This window comes from Rhincodon typus, chromosome 20, assembly GCF_021869965.1.
Source record: "Rhincodon typus isolate 14 chromosome 20, sRhiTyp1.1, whole genome shotgun sequence".
Taxonomy (NCBI): Eukaryota; Metazoa; Chordata; class Chondrichthyes; order Orectolobiformes; family Rhincodontidae; genus Rhincodon; species Rhincodon typus.
The window spans coordinates 23139578-23158358 of NC_063351.1; positions in this window are offsets into that span (position 1 = coordinate 23139578).

The following is an 18781-nucleotide window of genomic DNA, read 5'->3' on the forward strand; positions in this document are numbered from 1 at the left end:
ATCAAATTAATTGTAAGAAAATTGAAGAGCCATCCGAGCACAGATCTGTTGTGTTTAGTTTTTTTTAACATTTTCCCCATTAAAATATATTCTTCAATAGTCTCCACATCTCTACGTACAGATCTCTAATTGCAAGTTACGAACTTGGTGTCAGGCATTCTTGCCATTATCTTCACTTTACTCAATCTAGGTGCACACTTGCTCTTTCCTTCTCCCTTTTTTCTCTCTGGGGAACTGCCTAGGCCTCACTCAACATTGCCGAGTGACAACAGAATGGAGATTGCTGTTTATCATTTCTGGATTGACAAGCATGAAAATACATCCCAGCACTGTGCGTACTATCCTATGCCACTGTTTTCCGTCCATATTTTTATAAGGGAGCGTGTACTGCTGCCGCCCAGAGGGGAAATCTGTGTATCATTTTGAAATTTGAATCCAGTCTAAGCAAATCTCTTCGTTTCCAAGCTCACACTCATTTGACATTTTGACTCTATGCTATTTTTGCCCAATTACATGCAGTACAGAATGAAGCCACAACGGATCATTCATTTTAAACCAGTGTTCTCATTTCTCTAGTTCCCAGAAAATGATGATTCATGCATGCATGCCATACAGTTCTGCAGGTGCCAAAAACCTTCCTTTGACTTAGTCCAAGTGGCAATTTCTCATCTGTGAATCAGACTGATTGTCAGCAAGTGATTCACTCACTGGCAAGCATCAAAGCCAAGTCCTGACCTGATCAGTGATTGCAATCAAGAGCAGGGACTTTGGCTGACTCTCCATCTCCTTAACTTGATACCTCAAACACAGATTTGATGTTGACACTGATATTTTCTATAATCATATCCATTGGTGCATGAAGCTATCGGGGAGCCCCTACCTTCTTCAACTTTGCATTTCTCTTTAACATCACACCTTTCCAACTGAACATTTGCCTCTTTTATTTTGTTATCCATACTTTTATTATTATTGCACACCAAATTGTCATGTGTGAAATATGTGAAAGCAGTCTGCTTTGGTTTCTCCTATTACTGTGTTGAGCTTAATGCTATCCAACTCTCAGAAGTGGATTGATCCACAAGCACCTGTGCTTTATATCAGCAGTGAATTCAGAAGCCTTGGCTTCCAAATCCAGTTTAGTTTAATGTGAGCAGTCCTCTGTTCATACAATACTAAGCCAATTCTGAAGAGGTCTAATCAAACTCAAATTTAGTCCAATTTATGTTTGAATTGACTTTTTGATCCTTTGCCACTGTACCCTGCTGCAAACAGACATGGTGGAGGGCAGGCCTATTCATCTCTAATTTGTTATTGCAGTTCTTTCAAAATTCAAAGCCCTGCACAATTTTCTATCAAAATTTGATACGTGAATACAGAGTAAACGTGGCCGAGTTGTTGACTTGTAAAATCCTCTGCAGCTGGAGAGCAACGAGGCATAGTCATCTCTTCTCTCTGTCATAATTCTTTTTGCGTGGCAATTGTAAAACTATTTTAGAATTTTACGGAATCCAGATAAGTAGCTTCTAGTTTTTCTAAGTGTGCTGTACGCTTTCTGCTGTAAACATAAAAAAAGGTTAGGATAGCTATCATTTCTTTTTCCTGTAGGTCCTAATCTGTTTCAAATTAAATCAAATCCTGCATGGTGTGGAGTGATATTCTAATCATTTCAATGTGTCTAGCGCAGAAGACAAACAGAAAACATGAAAATGAAAAGTGGATATGGCATCTAGTCATTATACGTATGAACACATAATAGCCAAAGGCACAACCGGAAGGTAACATCAGTTCCAATCAGAACTATAGTTTTATTGAAACCAGACTTTTGTTTCTGGAAGTATGCCTATGCATCACATCTTTAATACTGATTTTGGTTTACTATAGTAAAAATGTCACTATCAATTAGTTGTTGAAGTGGGGGCCCAGTACAGGTCACACAGGTGCCCTTACATACCTTTGATATGTAACTGTAGTACAGGTCTCAAGTTCCAGTCAGATCATACTTCTAGTGCAACTATTTATTAAGAGTAACAACTGAAATAACTAAGATGGGAATTTATTGGTGGTACAATTTGAACAGATCTTTTCTTTTCACTGACATAATCCATAGTAACTTTTCTTCCCACTGTTAAGGTTTAACAAGTAAAGTAACAGTCTATGCAAGTCAAACTTGCATATATGTTTGTTATCACAAGCAAAATTCCAATGGCATTAGAATAGCCGAAGCAACACAATTATATGGAATGTCTGATGCACTGGGTTCTGAAACTGAATTTATGCAGCAAACAACAGGGAAGTTTGTAATCTTTAGTTGGATCCAGTAAACCTCTTTTGGCTGGAGCCAGGATTACATTATGACAGAACAAGTGTTGCATGAGATGTGAGCGATGGAGATGGTCTGCTGAAAAACCCTGGAGCAGGTGTTTCTCATCCTCATTTGCAATGGAGCATGGCCCCTGGCTCAGTGAGCTGGAGCAAACGTGCTGGCAGGACCCATCATGTACCTGCGTGCTGAGATGCACTAATGATAATGGATGCAGGCCTATTAACCATCCCATTTGTAACTGCACACAACACTGATTTCTGAGGGAATGAGTCAGCGGCTTTCCAAGTGGCGAAGGATTCTGGGTATCCCATGACTCTTTGCACAAGCAAGTTTTTTCTCTTGGTATTTAGTAAAATGGGCATTTTTTTTACTCTTTTCTCATAGTCACTCTCTACACATATACATTATGGATATGTCCAATTGTAAAAGCAGATTAGAAGACTGGCTTCACTGATGCTTTGTGAATCACTTGGCAGGAAGAGCACATCTATGAAAGAAAGTGATATTCAATCATATGCACATCTTAACAAGATTCAAAATTAAGCCAACATTAGCTGAAATGAATCAATGAGCGAAAGCAAAAGTCTCAGGGCCATTTACATTGTAACTGCGACGCGTACCACATGCACAGTTTTGAAGCAAGTTTGTACAGCTTTATGTTTTTACTCATGGGATGTGGCCATTGCTGACTAAGACAGCAATTATCGCCCATTCTTAATCATCCAGAGGGCAGAACCCATTGCTGTGGGGTCTAAAGTCATGTGTTGATCAAATAAGGACAGAAAATTTCCTTTCTTAAAAGTTATTTATGAGCCAATCGAACAATCAACATGGTTTTATGGTCACTAGATTTTTATTGAATTCAAATTTCACTATTTGCCATGGTGCAATTTGAACCCTTGTGCCCAGAATGTTAGCCTGCCATTCTGGATTGCTAATCCAATGATGTTACCATTATGAGACCACCTCCCCAAATTGTGATCCTTAGCACAAGTAGCTTTTTCACCATCTACCTATCCACATTTGTACAAGGGCTGGATGAGACCAATGGTGCCCCATTCACTCTTGTCCCAGTTGAAGCCCTAAGTTGTCTGAAAGCGCCACTTCTGACCAGACTTTAGTTTTGAAGTCAGTGGGAGTTCAGGGATGACAAAGAGGTAGCATTGCAGATGACCCTGCATGGCTTCAGGCAGGTAACGAAGGGCAGTTCATAATTGCCCCCTTTCCAGATTGTGCATATCCACCTCACTCCCCCCCAACATCATCACATCAGAATCCCTACTCCCTCTCGTCCCCTCCAACCCTAGCCTCCCCTCCCTGCTGCAAGGCTGTGGAACTGCTGGTAATCCTGGTCCTGACCACTACTCTTGGTTCCCCTTATTGAGACTATAGAGTTGCCATACGATTAATTTGGCCAACAAGTGCCTGCTACAGGAGCCTTCTTCTGTGTAAGGTGTGTCAAACGGCTCTGGGGCTTCTGTGATCAGTGAAAATGTGTCCCATGACAACTTCTTCTTTCACAGGGAACAAAGATCTGTCAACTGAAAACTCTTGCCCTATAAATGTTCGTGATTGTTGCCAAACAGGCATGCACCATGCAATGTTTCCATTTCCCAGTTTTTAAGTTACTTAACATTGTTTTTTGTTTAAATAGCTGCACTGGGTGATTTTTAAAAAATCAAGTAGATAAACCTTAGAAAATGGATACTAGGAAGCCTCCTAATAAGGTTCCAACATTCAGTTAGGCAACAAAATAAGTATTTTTTTCCATGGCCTGCTAGGCCATCAGACCAAAGTGGTTTGTTCAGTTAGGAAACTTCACCTTAAAAAGAAGGGAGAATGACATTGGCTAGGAATTTCCTCTGATCTGCTTCTGTTCCAACACCAGAACCTCCTCAGAATGTTCTCTGCTGCTCTTCTGACAGTTACAATGATAGAATAGGATCAATTCCATGGCAATTGCAGATGTGAGACCTTCGGCATCTAACAACCTACCTGAGACATCCATTCCCACCTGACTGCCAAACAGTGCCAATCATTTAAACATTATGTTGATACTAATGTATTTTCTTCTTTTTCTCACCCTCTTTTTCTCCATGTGTTTTCCTTTTTTTCTCATTTTGCCTTTCTACCCACTTTGACCATAAAACATTGCATAGTTTCCTCTTGTAAAATCCCAGGTGAGAAAGATTGCAACATTCCAAGGTCCAAGAGTTTGAATATATGAATTTAACTTTGTGATTGTTGAGATGGCTCAACAGCGCTTCCTTCAGTCAGTTAGTTACAGCAGGATAAATGTACGTTGCTGATATTTTACTTGCACGACCCTTAGGCACTAAATTAAACCTTTCATCTGAGGCTCACTGCATATGGGGGAGTTCGTACACCAGCATATTCATTATATATGACCAAGAGGTGCATCCTCCTTTCTTGGCTGTAGGAGAGTGTAAGCCAGAAAATTGCTCCTGTAAGGGAGAATACAGAAAATCAGCAATACAAATATAATGGGAAGATTCATTGCCATTGAAGAAATTCATTAAGTTTTTATCATCTACTTATAAAATTAGGTTCATGGTACAGTCATAGTTCAAATTGTCAGAATTCACAACATGTTGCAAAGTATACTTGGCTGAAAAGGAGGATAAGAGACATTAGGGAGCTCAGTGCGATCAACCAGGAAGCATCAAAAACACTGGAAGATTCAGCACAGGAGACCAAGAAGAGGTAGTGATGCTTAGGACTGACAAAGAATGCCAGAGGATTCAAAGAACGCACTGGAGACTTGAATGAAGGACACACAGGACTTGTTACCACATGACCAGAAACCACAAGACTTGAAGCACCCACTGAAGCACTGAGCAGACTTACATCAGGACTGGTGAAAAGGAATGGCTAGGGACTCAACAATCATGCTATGGAACACAGCATAATGGAAAGCCAAGGTAACAGGCAGATAATCAGATTGAACATGTCTTAAAATCCACTGCATGTCAGATATTCTAGTGAATTGGCACGCCAATGTTTAAGTGTTTGTTGACCCAGCTCAGATTCTTGTTTTCAAAATGTGAACAAGACATTGATAATTAGCAGAACTCCACATTTTGCATCCATGTTGCATGTGCTATTGAAGTTATTTTGTAGAACTACAGTTACACAAGCATGATATGCCATTGACTGTCCTTCTAATGTTTATTTCTTCTTTTAAATGATACATGTCTGCCGTAATTTGAGTTTGGACAAAGAGAATGTGGTCAAAGTGAGCTGATCTGAATATTTGAACCATGGCCAATTCATTCATAGCTTGCTGCAGGGGAAAAGCTCAGCAGCTAGAAAAGATGGGATTCAGCAGCCATACTACTGGGCTTAACACATGAGAGACATAAAGGGGCTCAGCAGCCACATTGCTGACCTGAGAGCTTAAGACATTGGGGAATGTAACAACCATGCCACAGGGTGAATGGACAAGAATGCCAGAGGAGGCCAAAGGATGCAGCAGGAGCTTTGCCGTGGGATATTGTGCAGAGGACACTAGAGGCCTCAAAAGTCTTATCATGGGATTGATATATGAGGATATTGTGAGATTCAACAGCCATTCTGTGGGATTTAGCACAGATGTTATCAGGAGACTCAGCAGTTAAGCTCTGGGACCCAAACAGGAGGAAGCCAGAGACTCTCAAGCCATGCTTTGAGACTTGAGAAAGTCAGGGGAAATCATCAGCCATGCTGTTGGCCAATACACAGGATATTTATAGAAAGCGCAGCAGCAAGTATGCACTGATTTTCATCCATTTAACCCAGCATTGAAAGCAATCATAGAAGGAATATAAATTGATTGTGTTCAGAATACCAATTGTTTGGATCCACAGTTATAATAAGTTTCATGGCAACAATTAAAATCTTATCCAGCACTGTAGAAGTAACTGCTGTTAATGAGATTCAATGCATGTTTGAGTATAAAAAGTGTATGTCTGCATTGCTAGGGTTATTTCTGAGGAATACAAGTTATGATTCAACTCACATAAATAAAGCATTCTGTGGGCTGAACATTATCAGAGCCGATTTTTAATCCTTTTCCTTGCTTATTACTAAATAAACTCTCTGGAGTCTAGGTAAGCAATTTCCATAGCCGCAGATACTCATGAATGTAACTTCGAACCAGCTTTGCTTCCTATTAAAATGAATGAGGCGCAGAATCTGGTAAACTGCCGAATAGTGTTGGCATGGAGTTCACCAATGTTATGGATAGACGGTTTTCTATTATGTTTACCTGGACACAGTTATTTCCTGTTGTATTAATAAGATGAAAGTATTTATATTTTGCCTAAATGGTGATCTTTGAAGGAAAGTTCAATGTTTTCAACATATTGATCAATCAATTGTCAATAATATTTAATGCTTAATGTACATTTTACACATGGTTATTGCAAGTTTGTAGTCCAGATTTTGAGAAGATGATTACTGGTGAAATCCATTGTACAGTATGATAAGATTAATGTGTTGCTGTTCTGCAGTATTTCCATGCACTTAACAATGGCTATTTAAATTTGACTTTTGGTTTAAACATTATTTTTCATTTTAAGTTTGACCAACTTCAAGAAAATGTTAAGCCAATATGAATAATGAAATTTCTGTCAAATGTTACAAAATCACACCCCACCTCCCTCACACCCACCAAGGCTTTTCAGAACTATGGAGCACTAACCCTGCATATACACTTATATAAAATAAAACCTCTTTCAAAGATGAAACAGCACCTGTGTATATGACTCCTGCAGGAGACAGAATGTGCCAAAGAATGACCACTGAGGCAAGTCAGCTACACATGTGCACTCAACCTATAGACACTGTAAGATTTACCGCAGAGTAAAGAGAGAAGCATAAAGGTATTGTAATTGAGCTGCAAATGAAAGGGCAAGGAAGTGCAACTAGAATCCAGAACATCAGACAGAGCAACTCTGCATGGTCACTGTGGGGTGCAGATTTTACTGCTTAAACGAGCTGCACTGATTTGTTAACTTTGTAAGCTCACAGGACTGGCACAATCTTTTTCTTTATACCACAAGAAACAGCCAGCTAATGTAAAAGCAATGAAACACTGTAATGTCTGTTATAAAAACCATTAACATTCTGGAGCTTAAATGAACCAGATAGCTAGTTCTATGCTTAAAATTTTAATTTCTTTTTTTTTCTTGTGCAGTGCTATTGAATGGAACATTTTCTCCAGTTTCTGTCCCCTGATGTTACTAAACATCGGGCAAGGTTGGGAATAGTGTTAGAGATTAGACTAACTTACATTGTTTTGAACAAACTGGCTTTAGGTCAAAAGCAAAATACTGCAGATGATGCACATCTGAAATAAAAATAATAATAAAACAATGCTGGTAAAACTCAGCAGGTCAGGCAGCATCTGTGGAGAGAAACAGAGTTCATGTCTCAGGTCAACTCCTTTCTTCAGATTCCGACGTTGTTAAGGAAAAACATAAAACCTACCTGTGGCTTTTTGCTCCAAATAATAAGAGGAGACTTTTGTGTTCTTTCTGATTCGTACTAAAATCTCCATAGATGAGGAATGCAGCAATAGTGATACCCCAGTCCCTAGTTTAAAATTAAATGATTTAAGGGATTAATGTATCATATTTACTAGCCACTTGTGAGTTTTGCCCTTATGTCTCCTTTCATGAAAATGGACACATACTGATGTGGCGAGTGTCTTTTATCAGCTTTAAACCTGTGATTGGATTTGATTTTGATTATGACGATTACAGCTGAATTCAATTTACCCACTCTCTATGCTGCATCTTAGTTCCAAACAAAGGCAGGCACTGGACAATTTCTAATTATAATCCAACAACACATGTGCTTTGGTGTACTGAAGGTCGGGAGGTGAGAGCAGATTCACATCAGGCTGTTTACAGTAGCTTAATTTGAATCGACTTAGAGAGGTGCCAGTAAGGCAATGCGTTTTAATATGTAACAGCTGAAGGTTAGGAAATAATAAACAAGGTTTAGATTTATCATTAGTTTTCAACACACCAAGGACTATTTTGGAATGAAGAAATGCTAGCTGCTAAAATGAATGCTAAAGTTCTGCAAACCTAGGTAAGAGCATGTCTTTGAGTTTATTATTGACAGCTTGTTGCGATCAATGATAAACAGAGCTGTACCTTCAGATATGCTTCGCACTTGATGGATATTTGCGCTCGTATATGCCATTCTTAGGCCATTACAATGTCTTCACAAAACTGGGAATTTGTTCATGATCACAAGTGGGCCTGAAGCACCTCTAATTACTGAGATTACACCACCTCTATGGGAGACCAGGCTGCTCATGAGAATTGCAGCATGGCCCACTCACTTTATGATTGTCCCAGGGTCAAGAACTCAGCATCACCAGAACTCCTTCTTGGCACGTGTTACCCATCCATGAAGCAATCTCCCTGCCGAGAATACGGCTGACAGTTTCCCAGCCAGACTGATCTCTTTTAAACTATGTGCTGTCCACTTACTCACCATTGACAACTGATGTTTCTGCAGGGTTTTTTTTTGTTATGTATGTCTTATAAGTAATGCATAACCTTTTGCTGTCAGTTTGATTCCCTTTGAATTTTTTTTTTTGGAAATGACGGGTACAATTGCGTATTTATTCTCTATTTAACTAGAAATTCTACAATTTTCAGTTGGTGTCTGTGACCTTCCTGACTTTGCAGCAGCTGCTCTGACCCAGAACAGTGAAAGGTTCTGAAGCTGAATGAAACTGTGCATCTGTCTGGAGGTTTGCTGTGGTTCCCAGTCTTTCCAAAATGTTCCTTTGACCTACCTGTAATCTTACTTGGAACAAACGTGAAATTACAGCTGCATGTTGAGCAGAGTTCAAGCATTGGGGGGAAGCTTTCAGTTTTGTTATGCAATTTGAAATTGTCTGCAGAAGTAATTCCTCTCCCTGGACATTTGTATACTTTACTCTGAGGGATAACAAGGGATATGGGGACTTCCATAGATCATTAATTAGGTACCACAGAAGAAGTCTTGCTTATGTGAGAATATTGGGGATAAGCTTCATGTTTGTTTTGACGCAAGCTGAAACTAATACGGTAAACTTCCAGCTAGTTAATGCACAGCCTCTTGTTAATGTTGATTTCAGATCTCTTAATCTGTTTACAAATTTGTACCTATTTAAATCAAAACATTTAAAATGGGCTGTTGCAATGACTCAAAGGCTAAATATCACTACTAATTGCGGCACTCAGTTAGACACATCAGGAAAATACCAGGTTTAATCTACAGCCAGAACTGAGTTTGCCAATTTTGGTCCAGGGTAGCTGTGAGGATGCAACAATTGCCCTCAGATTCCCAATTTAGGAAAAGATCGACTGATCAGTTCGGATACCTCTCCCTGATCACCATCTAACGGCACTTGTTGAAAAGTTAGTCTAGACCTGAGAAATGGTCACTCACCTGGGGATTTGAAAGTTACCAATATCTGTTGAATCTTACCCACGTCACCACAACAGGTAAGAAAAAGCATTTTGAACTCTCTGAAGGCCAAACTGCAGAGAGAAATCACTTTTCAACAAACTTTAAACTAAGTATCAAGTCAACAGAATCTTAAAGCAGATGAAAATTTACTTGTGAATGTGTATGGAAGATATTGTCCCATATTGGGCAAAGACTATCTACTGACTCTACAACAATTCAGTATAATGAATATGTGAACAAGATAAAGATCCTTTGGGGCATTCAAACTGTCCAATTTTATTGTGATGGCTTTTTCATCACAATATTTAGACACCCCACACTGCCAAATTCAAAAAATTTCTATGTTTCAATAATAGAGAATGGTAGATTTTTGGGCACTAAAACAGTAATAGGATTTGGAAATGGACAGGAGAGTGGAGTTGGTGTGAAAATGCAGCCATGATCTGATTGAAAGATGAAGCAGGCTCGATAACCCATGCAGCTAGCCCCTGATCCTATTTCTTCCTACATACATGTTCTACAGATGCAGACCTTCAAACCCCAGCACTGGCAACATTCTGTTCCTCTGCTCTCTCTCTCTTCTGATTATTTCATAATAGTGTCAGATTGCTGGTAGCAGCTTTGATAAATTCTTCAGAGCACTTTAATTTTCTTCCACCAAAAATTTACCTCTAAACTCATTAACTAAATTACAACATTCCAACGGTAATTCATACCAAATGTACAAATACAGTAAATCAAAATAGCAAATTCGGTGCTAAATACATGCATATTGCTGGTTTATTTTTCATTTTGACAACTTCATGCATTCAGTGTCACTATCCAGTGATGTGTTAAGGTTTTGGCTGCTAAGTGGTATCTTGGTATTATTGTTTGGTGTTCCGACAGCCACTTGCATATTTCTCTCAATATGGTCAGATAGTTGTATTTACAGCCCTCTGGTGACCCATAAATCTGTCAGATAACATCAATAACACAGACTGACAAGCTGCCAAGAACTGCTGCCTTACATAGTGTCTAATTTCAAATAAAAAGTTTTGCCACCAAATGAAGTTAACATTGAAAATACAAATATCTGTCAGCATTCAAACATAAGGGCAGAACAAAGGATGGGATTTCCTATCAATGGTCTATTTTCTCTCTCCTTTTACACACAAGAAAGACTAGATATCCAATTTGTTATATGATATTATTCCAATTCCCTTGATGGCTTAACCCTAAAGCTACTGCCTGTGAGTGCCACAGAACAGGAAGGCCACAGTTTCAATGTGCCTGTGCAGGGCTGAGTTAGTTGATCACAGTGGGGGCAGTATTAGACACTGCAGCAAACCCTGCCTTAGGAAAAGAAAGAAATTGGCCAGAGATCCCAGTCCTGATTGTTTTCCAGCAACCCTTCCTTGAGTTGCACATGGGGGGGCATTAACTGAGAGCAACACTGACCTTGGCTGTGAAGTCTTCCACAGTTGAATAGTATTTTGGCACTCACTCGAGGTTCACACAAGCCATTTGGGGTAAGGTACTAGAGGACAACCACTCCCTACTGAAACATTGCAATTCTGCCTTCAGCAGAACAGCAGATGAAAGATTGCGATATTATGAGCTCTGTTGAAAGAGTCACACTGAAGCCCACATTCCCCAAAAATCTTGCTTAACCCTGATCTGTCAGCAGAGCTGTGGAACATATTGATGAAAGCCATGGCATTTGGGAGTGAATCCTCTTGTCAGGAGTATACGGTGTAGCAGCCGCCGATGTATTTATCTTCAAAATGAAACTGAGAGCATGTAAACATTTTTCAAACAAGCAGTTTCCATTTGGCTAACATTCCTGGAACATGAGCATTGATTAGAAGAATTACTTGCTCTATTATTTTTAATAGACTCTAATAATTACATGACCCATGTGTCAGCACATGGAACTCCACAATGTATTCCCATAATGTTTACAATCAGCAATCTGGAATGTACTACTCCAAGAAGAATGTAACGTGAGCATTCATGTAAAAGTGCCATAAAACACACAATCCATTCTGTTCTTTGTATACTGCTGCCAGCACACTAAGGCTTCAGAAACATCTGATTTTAAAATCAGTTCAATGATTAAAAAGCTTTCTCTGTTTGCCATTCATTTTTCAGTTCATCAGTCATTTGCTTTATAGCTAAATTTTATTTTCCTTTCATTAAATGAAAGCACAATGGCCAAAGAACTGGCAAAAAAAAATCTCTTATTTATTTTTACTGGAGTTCTGCTGTGCCAATTCAAACACAGATGGTAACTGTAAATGATTTCTAATAGGGGTTCTTGATTTGGTAAACAATGTACATTTTTAACATGCCTCACAACGGGTGCGTTCATTTTTGTTTTATTTTTGTGTAAATGTTTCCTCCTCCTTGCATTTACAGGTTCAATGTCTGTTGATTTCTGCAGAAAAGATGAAATGCATGTGATACTGGAAGCACTTAGGATGTGATTCCTTGCTCTCAGGTGTATTTCAGTCAGCCTCACACAGAAGCAAGTTTTCTCACCAGCTTGATTTGTCTGGAAGCAGCATTTTCTTTTAAATAAAACATCGGGCCACAGTGAACTAGAATCTGCCAGCTGTGCCTACGGTAAGATTTATTTGGTAAACAAAAACAATATGCAAATTGAGGTTAAATTCAGGCAATAAATAAAAGAATACAGAGATCTCTCGGCACAGCCAATTGCAACAGTTTTGTTTAAGGTTTTACGTGACATATAGGTTTTTTTTATTTCTATAACAGACACAAATGTTGAGCACAGTCTCTGTACTTTGAACAAAAAAATTCTTCAGGTCCTTACTTGAGGAACCAGGCCCATTGGGATCTGTCCTACTGGTGGCAGCCATTGCCAGGCTACAGTGAGAAAGAAGGGATTTCCATTCTGTAGCCAACAAACACAGCCTCTGGGATTTACAGACTAGTAGAAGAGTTAAAACCTTTCTTGTGTTTGCTTCTGACAAGAGGCATCTGAAAAATTCTCATCTCCATCATGACATTTGTTGTCCCCCTGGAAATAATTTGATGTCATACCTGGTTCAGAGTATTAGCTTGAACTCAGTGGTGCAGAGGCTAATTATTCATTTTCCACCATCCCATCTGCTTTGTTTGCTGGTGTGTAGACATTAGAAGGAGCTCTACAGAGACAAGGAATAAGCTAGAGCTGTGGAGCAAAAGGAGTGTGAAGCCACAGCGCCTCGGGCGGCTGACGCTGCCTGTTAGTATGGTTGCCTGGACATAAAATTTCACCTGCCACAAACATGTCCTCGTCTCTCAGTAGGCCTCCCAGACATACCACACTGATGCCAGGTTGCAAGAGATAAAAAGAAGGCTAACAGCACAGCCTGGAAAGAAAACTGCAGCAATCAGTTGAACAAATGAGACCGCATTATAGTCAGATGCCAAAGAATCTCAGTGTAATGAATAGAAAAGAGGTTGCTTAAAATGGAAGTTGACTTTGTTTTGCATTCAGTCAGCCACGGTAGGAGATCACGGCTGATATTTTACAGCACGGCTGCAGTGGCTCTGTTGGTACAGGGTTAGGTTAGAAAACAAGAAAACAAAAGGCGAGAAAAATAACATGCATATATCCTCTGAGGTTGTATGATAGCATAACTGACTGAATTCTTATTTTTATACACTGGACAGAGCAATTATCTATGATTAGCTACATACAAATACACCATAGACCCCTTAATTTTAGCAAATAATTGTAAAATGCAGCTATTGTCCAGACCAAAACAATGAGACACTACAATTGCAAACATGTTATTTTATTCCAGAAGTGAGGCTTGAAACTCAATTTACATATACAAGTCATTTATTCAATATTAAATATTTATTAAATTGTGTTCAAAGTAAAAATGTTAAATGCAACATTAATTTAATTAAAAATACATTAAAACACATTTGTAAATGGAAATGTTTTGTTACAGTAAATTAATGTTTCCATTGCGTCTACACTTACTTTTAATGAGTTAAGAAAATATCAAATTTATATATGTATTTGTCTCTTCAATTGTAAGTTTTAAGAAATTTTTGATGCAATTGTTCAGTGCCTTCATTCAGTAGGTGCTGACTTATGTCAAGCTCCTATATCATAAAGGATGGCAGGTAGCCATTCTTCATCTGTGGCCCTCACCAGTGAGCAGCAGGCCTGTTTGATCAGTAAAAATTTCATAACTGAGCTTGATCCTGTCAGTGCGCTGAGTCCAAGAATAATCACTCCCGTCACGGTCACTCAACAGTGTTCAGATGCAGGAAACCTGGTTGATTTCTTTCCCCAACTTTCCTAGCCCAGGGACATTAAACGTATCATATCTGTCCTGGTTGGAATTCGGTAACTTACCACAGACCAGGGATTCAACCCAAGGTTGTTCAGTCCCATAACACCCATTGGGATGCCGATGGCTTTTTCTGATTTATTAACATGGTTTGGCGATTTAGCTGCACTGGAATTTCAGCCTGATTCTGACATATTCATATAAAAATCCAATGAGATTATATAGTCATGAGTATAGCTGTTTGCTTATAATCAAAACTTTATGAAGCATTGCGAAGTTACATGTGTGGACTGCCATACTAAACAACCAGTTACAAAACTGTAAAATGCAGTACTGCAAAAAGTTTGTAAAAAGGTCAACAGCTTTGATTTTCATTATGTGACCAGTAGGTGGTCCTGGCAATTAATCACAGAAATATGGAATGATTTGGTTCTTGTTAATGCCTGTGTCTGATCTATCGGTACCCATTACAACAGCTGCTCTCACTATTTTTTTTTAAATCAATGTTTGCAATTTAGATCTGGTTTAAATAAACAACGTACTTCTTGTGAAATGTTAATGGAGCTGTCATACTTTTCAAATGGAACAGCGTGAGATGTTATTTTACAATCTAAGAAGGAGCTTATATACCACTCTGTTGTACACATACAGTACCCAATTACTTTAACTATTGCTTTTTTATACTTTTTTAAATTGCATTTTGCATGTTTTAGTTTTCAAAGTTTTGTTGCGTGCATGTACTGTAGTTGATTTGGTACAGAACTGAATTTTTCTTCTAAGTCAGCATTTTGACTTATGTTAGAACCTTTCAAAACAATGTATTTCATTTTAGAAATAGTGTGCAACCAATTCCTATGATTCACATCTAATGAAACTAAAAATTAATAACGTTCAAATTTAAACGGAAGCTATTTTGTTTTTCGGAAAAAAAGACTGTGCTGCTAAGTCTTTTGCACGCCCTAAAATCAGAAAATCTTAGAAATACACAGCAGATCTTTCAGCATTTGAAAAAGTGAATGGGGGTTAGATATTTCTACTTCATTAGAATCTTTATTCCATTGTCTAACCTGTTGTCCTGTTCCAATTTCTTAGTATTACCAGCAACTTCTGTTTTCATTTCAGATTTCCAGCATTTACAGCTTTTTTTTGTCTCTATTGCTACTTCTGCTGTAGGTAGGCTATTGACAATTTTAATAAAGATTTTTTTGGAAACATTGATTTAATGTAGCAGCGTCACTTTATCGCTACGTATGCTCTGATTTGTAACTGTTAATTGTTTTAGGGCAAACCGCAAAATGTCAAATGTACATAGAATAATTAAAATGATTCTATAGTAATTTTCACACATTATCAGTTGTTAGGCCTGTGCTTCATATAATTCTCAAGTCATCCAAATGTGAAAATGTTATTAATATATTAAATAGCCCTTTCATTGTTTTTTTTTAACTGTGTTAATGCATTTTTGCATTTCATCATTTGACAGATTCACTATACTTGCTAGTCAGCCACAGGGGAAATTTGCATGTATTTGAATTCACCCTGCCAAGCAAACCATCCCAAACTGACAGACCATTTAACTAGGTGATAAGTTAATCTGTACGACATTTGATAGATTTCAGTATTTTAACCTGCACCCGAATTTGAAGTAGATTCTTTCCGTCTTCAAAATAGAGCTGTAGCAATTGTCTGACATATTTCTTTCCCTTGGTTTTCCGTGCACCTAGGAAGATGGAACTTGTTCACCAGTTTTCTACATTGCAAAGCTAAAATAGCTTACAAATGAGCCTACGCTATCAAGTAAATACTGCTGTAAAAAGTATTTTCTAAATCTGCTGATATAAATGAAATTCTGTAAATTCAGAATAGATTAAATATTGAGATCTCAACAGTGTAAGAAAAGTAATAGATCCGGGTGAAATCAACCTTTACACACATCTAGCATCAACATTTTGATGGTGAGGTGCACATTAAAGCTCTTATGAGACACATGGCCTTCAGTTTGCAGAATCTTGCACTCTTTTAGATTCTGCTGAAATCAAAACAACACCAAAATGTAGCCATATCTCTTCTTCATCAGTTAAATCCAAGGTCTTTGTTTTTGAAACTTTTACAGATGCAAACCATTCTGCAATCATTAGAAGAAAATTCCACTGTAGTTGGTTGAGTATATACGAGGATGATTACAAAAATCACCAATATAGTCATTCTACTTGACTGCACAAATTCCACCTTAATTAAAGATATAGAAAACCGGATTTAGTGACAAACTCTGTTAACAACTGCAGGGTAAAATAGCTTCTCGAGGAAAGTGATGATTTGTTCCACTCAAGCCAATAAAATGAATGTGATATTCATCAAAATGGTTTAATGCCCTGTTTACAAAAAGTCAAAGGGAAAGAAAAGCTCTAAATTCTGACACAGTAACCAATATTTTCTACATCTCTAACAAACTACTAATTCTTCTGATACAAGAGCACTGTTTCAACTTGCATATTTAAATTGGTGCAATGTACAGCAATGATCATTCAGATTGTAGCACAAACTAAGAACAGATTATCCTCCTGTGATTCAATTTGACACCTCTTAAAAGTTTAATAAAATTGGTAATTCATTTTGTTATTGCAAGTTTGCACTTATTAAAACAGAAAATGTTTAGGCAGTACTTATCAGGAGGGAACTGTGTTTACTGTCACAGAAATGCCGTAAAATCTCTACACAGGAAATTAGACAAGTTTCCACCATCTCTGCTGATGGTTATCTGTAGAAAAACTAGCAAATAATCACATGAAATCTAAATGGCAAGTCATTGTTCTTGACTGATTTTTCCATGCCTGTGTGAGCACCTTCCATCTATTGCCTATATTAAACTTAGTTCCTTTGTCACAAACTTACATCCACTCTGTGTGTGTCCAATGCAAGCATCATTGAAATCTTATTTCCATTCAATTACACTACATGTTGCAAAATATAACAAAGTAGTTGTCCCAGTAAAGAATATTTTCAGCCTTCTGATGTAAGGAAAACATTACCTTGATTTACGAAACATGTTACTGTAGCTTTGTTTTGCCAGGAGACTGCAAGAGAAAGCAAGGTCATATGACAATACATCACTGCGTGTGATGATGTATGCTCTGTCGTATTAGCATATTACATAGTCAGATTTAACCCAAAATAATACATCTCCCCTCAAGTCACTGGCTCTACTTGTTATGCTACAGGGTAGAGTGATTCTGTCAGCTTCAGTCAAACAGCTGAGCTCCCAGATCATCCCAGAATCTCAAGAGACAACAATGAAACCATACTACTTCTGTTTACATGAGTCAAATGAAAGTTGAGGCATCAGTTACGATCCCAGCTATTTCACACCGTATGATAAGAGGAGCTAATAAGAGTTATAGATTTACAAATATGATGCCATAAAATGTACAAAGGATCACCTGTTGTAGGACAAGGTTACAACAATTTCCCATATAAAACAGTTTAGATTCCCAAATGTTTGTTTAGAAACAATACAAATGATATATTGAAACAGATGTGTGTTTTTTTTAAATTAGATTCATATTTTACTATAATAGTGACTTAGAAAACCCAGTGCAGTTTGATAGCTAGGTACTAAATAATGCCAACATTTATATTTTAAACCTAATCATTGGGGTGGATTCAATGATATTCTGTGCAGGACACTTGAAATAGACAAATTATTTCTGTATAACAATGGGTTTGAAAACTTCATAAAAGTGAATAGTATGAATCCTCTGTAGCCCTAACGAGTGGTTAACAGTTAACAGAGATAATGTATGAAGTGAACTCTACGTTTCCTATTTTGTGTCTACCAAAGCTGGCATATTCATATCTTAAATTAAATTTCTCTCCAGCTGTTTCTATTTAATATTCTAAAATCTTAATAAATTGGAGAATGAGCATATGACTAAAAAAGTTGTTTGTGCCTGTGGAATCTTTCCAAAGGATTTATTTTCATGCATTAAAGAGACTATCTCAAAAATCCCCCAAATTTTCATACACTTGTAAATCCATGCTCTGCCTCTAATATTTTGATTGTTCATTAGGGTAGTTGCCTTCATTTTGGAAGACAAGCCATTCCCAAATGTTCCCAATGACTTTAGCTCATCATTCTCAACTAAGGTACTAGGCTGCCAGAGAGTAAACCTAAATAGACTGCACCTGAAAATGTCACAAAATCACAGCTTTTGCCTTTTAAAATAGAAAAAAATCACAACACCCTATTCTGTCAGCTCAGTGAAATTACCATTCGTAGGGGGCAGGTGGCGAGCATACATCTTCAATGCCGCTGTTACTCTGTGTGTAGCCATTAGAAGGAGTGCTTTGTGTATGCACTATGTTCTGTCCCAAGTTCTGTTCCAAGATGCAGCTTCAAATTACTTTTTCCATGACTCTTCCCATCTCCCTTAGAACATAAGCACTATTTGTGAACCTGAATTACAAAAACCTTTGAAGTGGTTTTGTTTTGTTATTGAGACATTATGTTGGTTCCTTACATAGTTGAAGGTTGTTGACCTCACACAGAGTGAAGTGAAAAATTCAGTTCTTGATTGTCTCTTAAAGACCAAAGAGTTGATTTTTATTTGCCACCTGTGTTAAAAATTAAATCCATGAGTTGATCATCCCTTAAAGGACTAATAGGACTTCAATTGAAAGTCAGATT